This window comes from Octopus sinensis, linkage group LG5 (genome assembly GCF_006345805.1).
Source record: "Octopus sinensis linkage group LG5, ASM634580v1, whole genome shotgun sequence".
In the NCBI taxonomy this organism is placed as follows: Eukaryota; Metazoa; Mollusca; class Cephalopoda; order Octopoda; family Octopodidae; genus Octopus; species Octopus sinensis.
Genome location: NC_043001.1, coordinates 73,562,272 through 73,573,475, shown reverse-complemented (window position 1 = coordinate 73,573,475; position 11,204 = coordinate 73,562,272). Strand labels below are relative to the sequence as shown.

Below are 11,204 nucleotides of genomic sequence, written 5' to 3'. Positions count from 1 at the left end.
CCTAGAGGCAACCTGTCTTGAATTCATCTGTTATTGCTTGGAGGACTATGATGAATAAAAGGGGACTGAGGGTTGAATCTTGATGGGCACCTACTTCTACCCAATCATAACCTTACTAATGGCCTCTCTCTATAGGGCCTGCACAGACCTTATTAACCATTCGTCAATTTCTAGTTTCAGCATCGCCCACCAGATAAGGGATTGGGGGACACTGTCAAAAGGCTTTCTCCAAGTCCACAAAAGCTAAGTATAGGGGTTTATCTTTAGCTAGGTATTTCTCCTGCAGTTGTCGAACCATGAATATGGCATCAGTGGTGCTTCTACTCGGCACAAAACTGAACTGCATCTCATCTAAGCAGACTGTCTCCCTAAGGAGATTGGCTATGACCTTCATCACCTGATCCAACAGTTTGATACCCCTGTAGTTATTTCTATCTAGAGTATCCCCTTTACCCTTGAAGCAGTTGATTATAGTGCTGCTATGCCAGTCATTTGGTATAACTCCATCATGAACTACCAGGTTTACAATGCGGATGACTAAGCCATAGCCCACACCACCAGATGTTTTAAGCATCTCAGTAGTGATTCCTGATGGGCCGGGGGGCTTTTCCTGGCTTCATACCCTTAATTGCTTTATCTACCAGGGAGCTGTCTATTAGGATAGCTGGTCCCACTACTGGGTCAACATTTGGCAGGTTCTCCTCCCATTCATACTCCACGTTCAACAGTCTTTCATAATGGCTTCTCCAATCCTCTTTCTTTTCTGAATCATTAAAAGCAAGTACACCATCATCCATGTGGACACATTTGTCTCTTGTGACATCACAATTTTCTCTCACACATTGTCTTGCAATCTGGAAAACTTCAGTTCTTTGATCCTCACATCACTGGACATTGGCAAACTTCTTTTCTGCTTCATCCTTGGCTATGTATACCTGCCACCCAGCCTCCCTTTTGGCTACCTGGTACAGTTCCCTGCTATCCCTGCCCTTCAAAACTTTCCAGGCCTGTTTCTTTGCTCTAATGGCTTTGTCTACCATACTATTTGCACCATCCGCAGACTTGGTCTGTGGCACTCAGCAAGCTGTCCCATAGGAATTTCCAGCTACCTTCTATGTACGATGTCTGTAGCTCCTCCTCCCTCCCATCAAATTTCTTGATGAGGATGTCTCTAAATTTCTGATCATATGAAGGGTTCTTTAGCTTCCAAATCCTTTGGTTTGCTTTTTGGTATCCTTCTGGCCTCGAGCCTAAAGTCACTAATGACTAGCCTATTCTGAGGGATATATTCTTCACCCAGGAGGGTCTATGTATTTTAGAGCAACCCTGCGTCCCACTGTCCGGTGAGGATGAAATCAATCTGGCTAGCAGAGTCACCTGATTGATAGACTATCAGGTGGCTGTCTGGTTTCCTGAAATTAGTGTTGCAGATTAAAAGGTCACATGCATCACAGAACTCCAGTAGCCTAGTTCCCTTGTCGTTTTGGGAACCAATACCATGGCCCCCGTGTACACCAGTGAAGATACCAGATTGCTGCCCAACATGCCCATTAAAATCCCCAGCTGCAAAGATGAGGTCATTGCCACTCGTCTTTGAGGTAGCCTGTAGAAGGGTATCATAAAAATGTTCCTTCTGATCATTTGGTAGGCCCATTTGTGGGGTGTAGGCAGAGATAATTGTAGCTGTGCTGTTCTGCAGGACTAGCCTAAGCTTAAGCACTCTATCACATACCCTGACAATCTCTATGACTTTATCTACCCATTTCTCCACAAGGAGTATAACTACACCCCCCACTCCATCCGTGTTACCATGGCAGAAGATTTTGTACCTATGTGCCGTGCCTGTGAGGACCCTAGCTGAAGCTCCTCTCCATCTTACCTCTTGTATGCAGCACATATTGACACGTCTCCTTTCATGCATGCATCTCTACAATCTCACTAGACCTACCTTTCATTGTGCCTACATTGACTGTGCCGACTTTGAAAACTGGGAAAGGAATGTGGAGTGAGGCTTAGGGAGGAGAGATGTTATTCAGTGCCTGAAAAGAAGAGGGAGGTTGTCATGTTCATTTTTTAGGCATGCATCATCTGTTCTCACTTCCGACCTGACATCATTCAAACATTCAAGTGTGTTAGGATTAAGATTATAGCCCCTACTAGAGGTAGGATTAGGTGTTTTAGGTGTTAGCGGCATTGTGAGTATAATCATTTTGGTCATTGTAAGGGGGTGGGGAGGGGGGGTTGGGGGGTGATTTCAGACAGAGAGAGAGGAAGCAAGTTCATCCATACACACGCACAAGCATGCACGCACAGATACAGGCGAACAAGCACACACATACAACCCATTAGCTGTTTCCTTCACTTGATGTGTGCATGGAAAATTATTGGGTAGTTGTTGGAATATTTCTAGACGGAAAACAATGAAATGAAGGATAGTCAGTTAAGTAGGTGGGCAGCTAACCTAGTTGTGTTTTTCGGGGAGAGAGTGGGGGTGCAGGTAGCATAGAAAACCGCACCAGAGAGGAGGGGGGATTGAGAGAAGAGACATCTGGAAATGGTGGTGAGAAATCACTAGACAGAACGAAACGAAGGGCAACTGAGTTAGTTGCATATGCCCCAGGAGAGAGAGAAAGAGAGGAAGAGTGCAGGTAAATTATAGAGAACAGCCCAGTGAGGAGGAGCAGCGGAGAGAAAATACATCAGGTAATGGTGATGGGAGGAGAGAGAAATTTCCGGTGTAAATGGTGAGAAGATAAAGATCGAGATATCCAATCCTGTATTGGTGGTGGGGGTGGGACAGGGTGGGTGCACCGTGAACAAACAAGTTTAATTTGGGGAAATGGTGCAAGGATCGAACGAAAGGAGCAGGACTGTTTAGTATAGTATACATTCATAGTGTTCATGGTGGATGAGAAATTAAACTAGAGAAACGAGGAATAAGAAATTAAACAGGCCAAGAGATGAGTAATTATCCTAATTTAATTAGTTAGCTTCTGAGAAAAATTAGCTGTTAGTAAACAGTACATTTAAAGTGTTAATGGGGAATGAGTGAATGAAGGATCAAAATGAGACTCAGCTTAGCAATGCGTAATCATCATTTGGCAACTGGACAAGAATATGTGAGAGAATGGAATGGTAAGGAGCACATGGGACAGGGATTTTAAAACAGATAGATGCAATCTGTTTTAATTTAATTAAATTCTATGTCTTTCTGCAGCTGAAGATTGATCTAATGGTTGCCTTGTTCAATTGAATGGAGTTGTGTGAAATGATCCTACTGCATTAACTCTGGATATCCTTGTTGCTTATTTTGATTTTAATCACCTTATTTTGAAATTGTATGAATAATACTGGTGCATCAACTTAAGTACCATATTAATCTGAATCTATATATATGCATATATATATATATGCATATATATATATATATATATATATATAATATATATATATATATATATATATATATATCAGCGACCGAGACCTTTGGAAATATGCTGTGCGTGAGAAGACCAGGCAGGACAAGTGAGTCCAGTCCACTTATGCATGCTTTTCCTCCCTTGGACACACAAAGACCCGTTGAGGCAAGCGAAGTCGATATCAAACCTCATCCGACGACAGGCACCCATGCCAACCCCCCTTTGCTTGCAAAGACTTGTTGGGGCAAGTGAAATCGGAATCGAAATTGAAACAATCCTATGACTGGCACCCGGCAGATGCCAGGACCCCTGGACTGGTGGTACGTAAAAAGCACTATCCAAATCGTGGCCGATGCCAGCACCGCCTCGACTGGCTTCCGTGTGGGTGGCACGTAAAAAGCACCATCCGAATCGTGGCCGATGCCAGTGCCGCCTCGACTGGCTTCCGTGCCGGTGGCACGTAAAATGAACCAATCCGACCGTGACCGTTGCCAGCCTTGCCTGGCACCAGTGCAGGTGGCACATAAAAAGCACCAACTACACTCACGGAGTGGTTGGTGTTAGGAAGGACATCCAGCTGTAGAAACATTGCCAGATAAGACTGGAGCCTGGTGCAGCCTTCTGGCTTCCCAGATCCCTGGTCGAACCGTCCAACCCATGCTAGCATGGAGAACGGACGTTAAACGATGATGATGATGATATATATATATATATAGATACAAATAACTACAGGGGTATCAAGCTGCTGGATCAGGTAATGAAGGTTACGTAGAGGGTTATAGCCCAATTAATTAGAGAGAGAGTTAGCTTAGATGAGATGCAGTTTGGGTTCGTGCCAGGGAAAAGTACTACTGATGCTATATTCCTGGTAAGACGGCTGCAGGAGAAATACCTAGCCAAAGATAAGCCCCTGTACCTGGCTTTTGTTGACATGGAGAAAGCCTTTGACAGGGTTCCCCGATCCCTTATCTGGTGGTCAATGAGGAAACTAGGGATAGATGAATGGTTAGTGCGAGCCATGTACAGAGACGCTGCTAGTAAGGTGAGGGTTGGCAACGAGTACAGTGAAGAATTCTGGGTAGAGGTTGGGGTCCACCAAGGTTCAGTCCTCAGTCCCCTCCTATTTATCATAGTCCTCCAGGCAATAACGAAGGAATTCAAGACAGGATGCCCCCGGGAGCTCCTCTATGCTGATGACCTTGCTCTAATTGCTGAGTCACTATCAGAACTGGAGGAGAAGGTTCAGGTGGGGAAACAAGGATTAGAATCGAAGGGCCTTAGAATCAACCTAGCCAAAACCAAAGTCCTAATAAGTAGGAAGGTGTACCAATCACAAACGACTTCAGGTAGATGGCCCTGCTCGATCTGTAAAAAAGGTGTAGGTAGAAACTCTATAAGGTGCACCAAGTGTAAGCTATGGACACATAAGAGGTGCAGCAATGTCAAAGGAAGGCTAACTAAGAAAATAGTTTTTGTCTGTGGCAGATGCTCAGGAGCAATAAACACTGGAAATGTGCAGAGACCAACTTCTACCACGTTCCAGGGAGACAAACTAGAAGTAGTTGATAGCTTCCGCTACCTAGGTGACCAAGTCAGTAGCGGGGGTGGGTGTGCTGAAAGTGTAACTGCTAGAGTAAGAATAGCCTGGGCAAAGTTTAGAGAGCTCTTACCCCTGCTGGTGACAAAAGGCCTCTCGCTCAGAGTAAAAGGCAGACTGTATGATGCATGTGTACGTACAGCCATGCTACATGGTAGTGAAACATGGGCCGTGACTGCTGAGGATATGCGTAAGCTCGCAAGAAATGAAGCCAGTATGCTCCGATGGATGTGTAATGTCAGAGAAAAGTTGAACCTAAGAAGCATCAGTTGTGGTGTGCAAGAGAGACGGCTGTGCTGGTATGGTCATGTGACAAGAATGGCTGAAGATAGTTGTGTGCAAAAGTGCTACACCCTAGCAGTTGAGGGAACCTGTGGAAGAGGTAGACTCAGGAAAACCTGGGATGAGGTGGTGAAGCACGACCTTCAAACTTTAGGTCTCACCAAGGAAATGACTAGAGACCGAGACCTATGGAAGTATGCTGTGTGTGAGAAGACCCGGCAAGACTAGTGAGGCCATAACCCGTGGCCCCTACCTGGAATGTAGTCAGTCCACCTGTGCATACCTTCCTTCTTGGGACACTTGTGAAGACCTGTTGAGGCAAGTGAAAATCAAACCAAATCAAAATAGATGAACATCAATGGAATTTGTATCTTTGTGGTACCAGTGCCGGTGGCACATAAGAAAACCATCCGAACATGGCCGTAGCCAGTACCGCATCGACTGGCCTCCGTGCTGTGGGCACGTAACAAACACCATCCGATCGTGGCCATTCGCCAGCTTCGTCTGGCACCTGTGTCGGTGGCACATAAAAAACACCATCCGAGCGTGGCCGTTCGCCAGCCTCGTCTGGCACCTGTGTCGGTGGCACATAAAATCACCCACTACACTCTCGGAGTGGTTGGCGTTAGGAAAGGCATCCAGCTGTAGAAACACTGCCAGATCTGACTGGCCTGGTGCAGCCTTCGGGCTCCCCAGACCCCAGTTGAACCGTCCAACCCATGCTAGCATGGAAAGCGGATGTTAAACGATGATATATATATATATACTAGCAGTATCGCCCAGTGTTGCTTGGGTTTATTTCGACCGTTTAGAATTGGAATTTTTGAAAAGTAAAAATTTTGCATTATGCAACTTGTTATTCTCTTCAAGGGAACATTTTTCCAGTTGAAATACACTGAAAAATGGTGACACAGCAGTCAAAAATCGTAAAAAATAGGGAATTTTCATAGAAAAAAAGCACCTTTTTGATGTAAATAATTTTTAGTGTTAACATGGTCCGATTTGTATTTTATCTTCTACAGAATAAAGATCAAGCCTTCTATCATACTCTCAATTTTGGTCAACTTGTGCTGCAGGGTCTTGAAGGAGATAGTGTTAGTTGAAGGCTACCAAACCTGCCACACACAGACAACTTCAGCTTTATATATATAAATTTGCTACACACTACTTTCCATCCTTAATAATGAAACTTGGTAGATCCAAAAGTTAAACAAACAGACACACACACAGATACACACACAGGCACACAAGTTGTGTTTTATATATATAGATTTCTCAATGGGGATTTCAGTGGAGAGTTTCAGGGAGTCACTGGCGATGTATTGTGATGATCAAAAATCCAGCCTGCTAAAATTTGGTTAAAATGATTCGAACTGCAGACTCAACGCAAAATGGTCACATTTAATTCAAAGCGTTAAAAATGTTATGAAAACAATTGGTATGCGTTCACAAAGTCCAAACGATTAATACAAAAAAACCCTCCAGGCAACATCCCGAAAATTCATTTCTTTGCTGAATTTCTACAATGCTTATGGCGATTTGTTTGTATATCTTGATTTTTTATTTTTCATGCAATTTACGCATGCTTGCACGCGTGGTGAACACAGTTCACGTCAAACAGCTGACTGAGTAAAGTTCACTATTCAATGCATGGGATAAGGCCTAAACAAACACGTTATCAATTTTTGCACTTGCGAGATGAATTTTGGAACAGAAATAGCGCAGTTCAATTTTCATTTGCCTAAACTTTAAGTTACCCATTTTTGGTGGTTCTACGATTTGTTGGCTAGGAGGAGATGTGCCGGGAAGTTAAACACACAGACACACAAGTTGAATTTTATATATATAGATATGCGTATATATATATATATATACACACATATATATATATGCATATATATATATATATATGTATATATATATGTGTGTATATATATATATAGATATATATATATATATATATCTATATATATATATATATACACACACATATATACATATATGTACGGTCCAAAATTGCGAAGATGATCCGATTCTTGACTGAAGATAAAAGGCTTCGAATGACCCATCCGTGTTTTTTTTGTATCATCCATCTGAATGTTTTGTTGTCCATTTTTGTATCACCTAGTTGTCCAGATGTTTTGCGTTGTTGTGCCATTTTGTATTTTATTTTATATATATACACATACATACATATATATATATATGCATATATATATATATATATATATATATAATATATATATATATTATATATATATATATAATATATATATATATATACATACATAAATACATACATATATATATATATATATATATATATATATATATATATATATATGTGTGTGTGTGTGTGTACGTACATGTGTGCATGTGAGAATGCATGTGTGCATGTGTAGTTATATGTCTTGAAATATATATATATATAACGTCACCTTACTGGCCCCCATGCCGGTGGCATGTAAAAAGCACCCACTACACTCTCGGAGTGGTTGGCGTTAGGAAGAGCATCCAGCTGTAGAAACTCTGCCAGATCAAGATTGCAGCCTGGTGCAGCCATCTGGTTCACCAGCCCACAGTCAAAATTGTTCAACCCTTGGTAGCATGGAAAGCAGATGTTAAACGATGATGATGATGATGATGATATATATATAATTGACCACTAACTCCACAAGTTTTTTTTTATTCTCTCTTTGTTTATTTCCTTGTGTTCCTTTCTGTTGAAGAGCGTAGGCTCGAAACATAAAAGACTTTCTCACCTTCCTGACTTTCAAATTAATACACCTGCTTGTTGTTTATACACCTGTCTTCATATGTTTTTCTGTTAATTTCAACAATATATAATAATAATTAAAAAAATAATAATAATGACAAAACAAATTTCTGTGTCAGTGTGTCACACTTTGATCCCCTCTCTCACTATTCAATGACACTTCTTCTACTCCTCTTGCTGGGGTAAGAGTAATAGAAGGCATAGGGATGGTGAGGGTGGTTGTCGATTGACAGTTGAGATGGTAATGGGGTGATAGCAATAGTATGAGTTGTATTTGTGATAGAGGCAGAGGCAGGGACAGTGATGATGGTGGTGGTGGTGGTGGTAGTGGTAGCTGAGGTGGTCAAGCATGATGGTGATAGTAAGGGATGTGAAAGACAGTGGTGATAGTGGTGGAGGGGAAAGTGGCAAAGTCAAAGGTGTTCATGATAGGGGTGGCATCAGAAGTCTGAATGGTGTGTCTATGCAGTTGCGGTGGCGATGGTGGTGGTACAGGTGATAGGGATGGTTGAAAGCAATCAACAGAGAGAGAGAGAGAGAGAGAGAGAGAGAGAGAGAGAGAGAGAGAGAGAGAGAGAGAGAGAGAGAGAGAGAGAGAAAGAGAGAGAAAGAGGTTAGACAGAAAAAAATTGTACTGGCATCCCCTACCCCGAATGGGAAGACAAAAAATGTTGTTTATCATGAAGTTTTGCAATAAGTTCCAAGTCGACATATTATATCATTGTTTTGAGGAAATTTTATTCATTGCTTGAAAAATATCGGTCAAGTTCAATAAAATTTAATATGTATTCAATTCATGAAGAGCCCTCCACAGGAGCTAGCTTAAAAGCCGCCCTTTCAGGTGACTTTTAAGCTAGGCAGAGTGAATTGTGTCATGGTACTGTTTTTCTCACAGACAGTGCCCAACTGACCCTATTACACTGTGTAGTTGACAAAATCAAAAACAAACTATGAGCATGCCTGAAATTAAAAATATAAAATGGGAACAATTTACTCATCACACCCTGTATACACACACACACACACATATATATATATATACACAGGATCTGATGAATAAATTGTTTCCGTTTTATATTTTTAATTTCACGCATGCTCATAGTTTGTTTTTGATTTTGTCAACTACACAGTATAAATAGGGTCTGTTGGGCATTGTCTGTCATATAAACAGCACCATGATGCAATTCACTCCACCAGAAATTTGGAAACGACATACTGTACTGCTTGGCATTCATGCTGGAAGCTCCAATACAAATATTTCAGTGTTTATGAGTCAATCTGGGGAGAGTGCACTCTGACGACATGTACTGAGAGTAATGAAAATCAAACACCCAGTCAACATCATGTTGGTTGAAGTGATCACTAGTGATGGCAATGTTATGCCACCATTCATCTTCCCACACAGCCTCAGACTCAATACGGAGGCCTACATCAAGTGCCTGGAGGAGGTAGTGCTGCCCAGGTCAAGAGGGTAGCTGCTGGAAGATCCTATGTCTAGCAACAGGATTCTGCACCATGCCACACATTTAGGAGAATCCAGTCATCGCTGTCAGACAATTTCTGCAACCACACCACCCTTAACATCTGGCCACCTAACTCCCCAGACGGCAACTCCCCTGATTATCATGTTTGGGGCCAGTAGATCAAGAGACCAACAAAGCTCCTTGTTAACACCAAAGATGAACTGAAGTCAAGGATTATGGCAGCATTCACCAACTTAAACAAGGTGACCATCCAGAAGAGTTGCAGGAGATTCTGAAGTTGTCTGGAGGCTGTGGTTGAAGCCAGTGGCGATTTTATTGAATAAATTTACTCTTTAGTATTTCAAGATATTTTTATGTAATTTTGGTAAATATATCTGTTAAAATGAGATATCAGCAGTCTTATTTTCATTTCACTGCACCCATATGTATATATATCATCATCATCATCGTTTAACGTCCATTTTCCATGCTAGCATGGGTTGGATGGTTCAACCGGAGTCTGGTAAGCCAGAAGGCTGCATCAGGCTCTAGTCTGATCTGGCAGTGTTTCTACAGCTGGATGCCCTTCCTAATGCCAGTCACTCCATGAGTGTAGTGGGTGCTTTTTACGTGCCACCGGCACATGTGTAAGGTGAAGCTGGCAATGGCAGTGATCGGGCGGTGCTTTTTACGTGCCACCGACACGGAAGCCAGTCAAGACGGCACTGGCATTGGCCATGTTCAGATGGTGCTTTTTATGTGCCACCGGCACAGGGATCACAACTACAATTTCCATTGATTTTTGATGTTGATGTAATTGACTCAATAGGTTTCCTCAAGCTCAGGGTCGAAACAGTGTTTCTTTACTTGCCACCTGCACAGGAGTCAGTCCAGCGGCACTGGCAACGTCCGGGTGCCAGTCAACGAATTTGGGTCATATATATGTGTGTGTGTGTATAGATATAGATATTACTCTCTCTCTCTTTCTATATAAATGTATGTATTCATACATATATACATACATACATGCATAAATACATACATACATGTGGCGAGAATGGATGAAGATAGGTGTGTGAAAAAGTGCCAATCCCTAGCAGTGGAGGGAACCTGTGGAAGAGGTAGACCCAGGAAAACTTGGGACGAAGTGGTGAAGCACGACCTTCGAACTTTAGGTCTCACTGAGGAAATGACCAGCGACCGAGACCTTTGGAAATATGCTGTGCGTGAAAAGACCAGGCAGGACAAGTGAGTCCAGCCCACTTATGCATGCCTTTCCTCCCTTGGACACACAAAGACCTGTTGAGGCAAGCGAAGTCGATATCGAACCTCATCCGACGACAGGCACCTATGCTTGCGAAGACCTGTTGGGGCAAGTGAAATCGGAATCGAAATTGAAACAATCCTATGACTGGCACCTGGCAGATGCCAGGACCCCTGGACTGGAGATACGTAAAAAGCACTATCCGAATCGTGGCCGATGCCAGCGCCGCCTCGACTGGCTTCCGTGTGGGTGGCACGTAAAAAGCACCATCCGAATTGTGGCCGAAGCCAGTGCCGCCTCAACTGGCTTCTGTGCAGGTGGCACGTAAAATGCACCAATCCAACCGTGGCCGATGCCAGCCTTGCCTGGCACCAGTGCAGGTGGCACGTAAAAAGCACCCACT

At 42.8% G+C, this 11,204-nt stretch overlaps 1 long non-coding RNA gene across 1 annotated transcript in view; it reads left to right on the top strand.

The window, feature by feature from the left end:
• Positions 1-1,264: 1,264 nt before the first annotated feature.
• The window catches only part of LOC118763514, an 11,357-nt gene continuing 1,417 nt past the window's right edge, over positions 1,265-11,204 (top strand). Inside the window, exons 1-2 of the long non-coding RNA XR_004999274.1 lie at positions 1,265-1,613; positions 7,435-7,443. This is a non-coding gene — a long non-coding RNA (uncharacterized LOC118763514). The remainder of the gene's footprint in view (positions 1,614-7,434; positions 7,444-11,204) is intronic.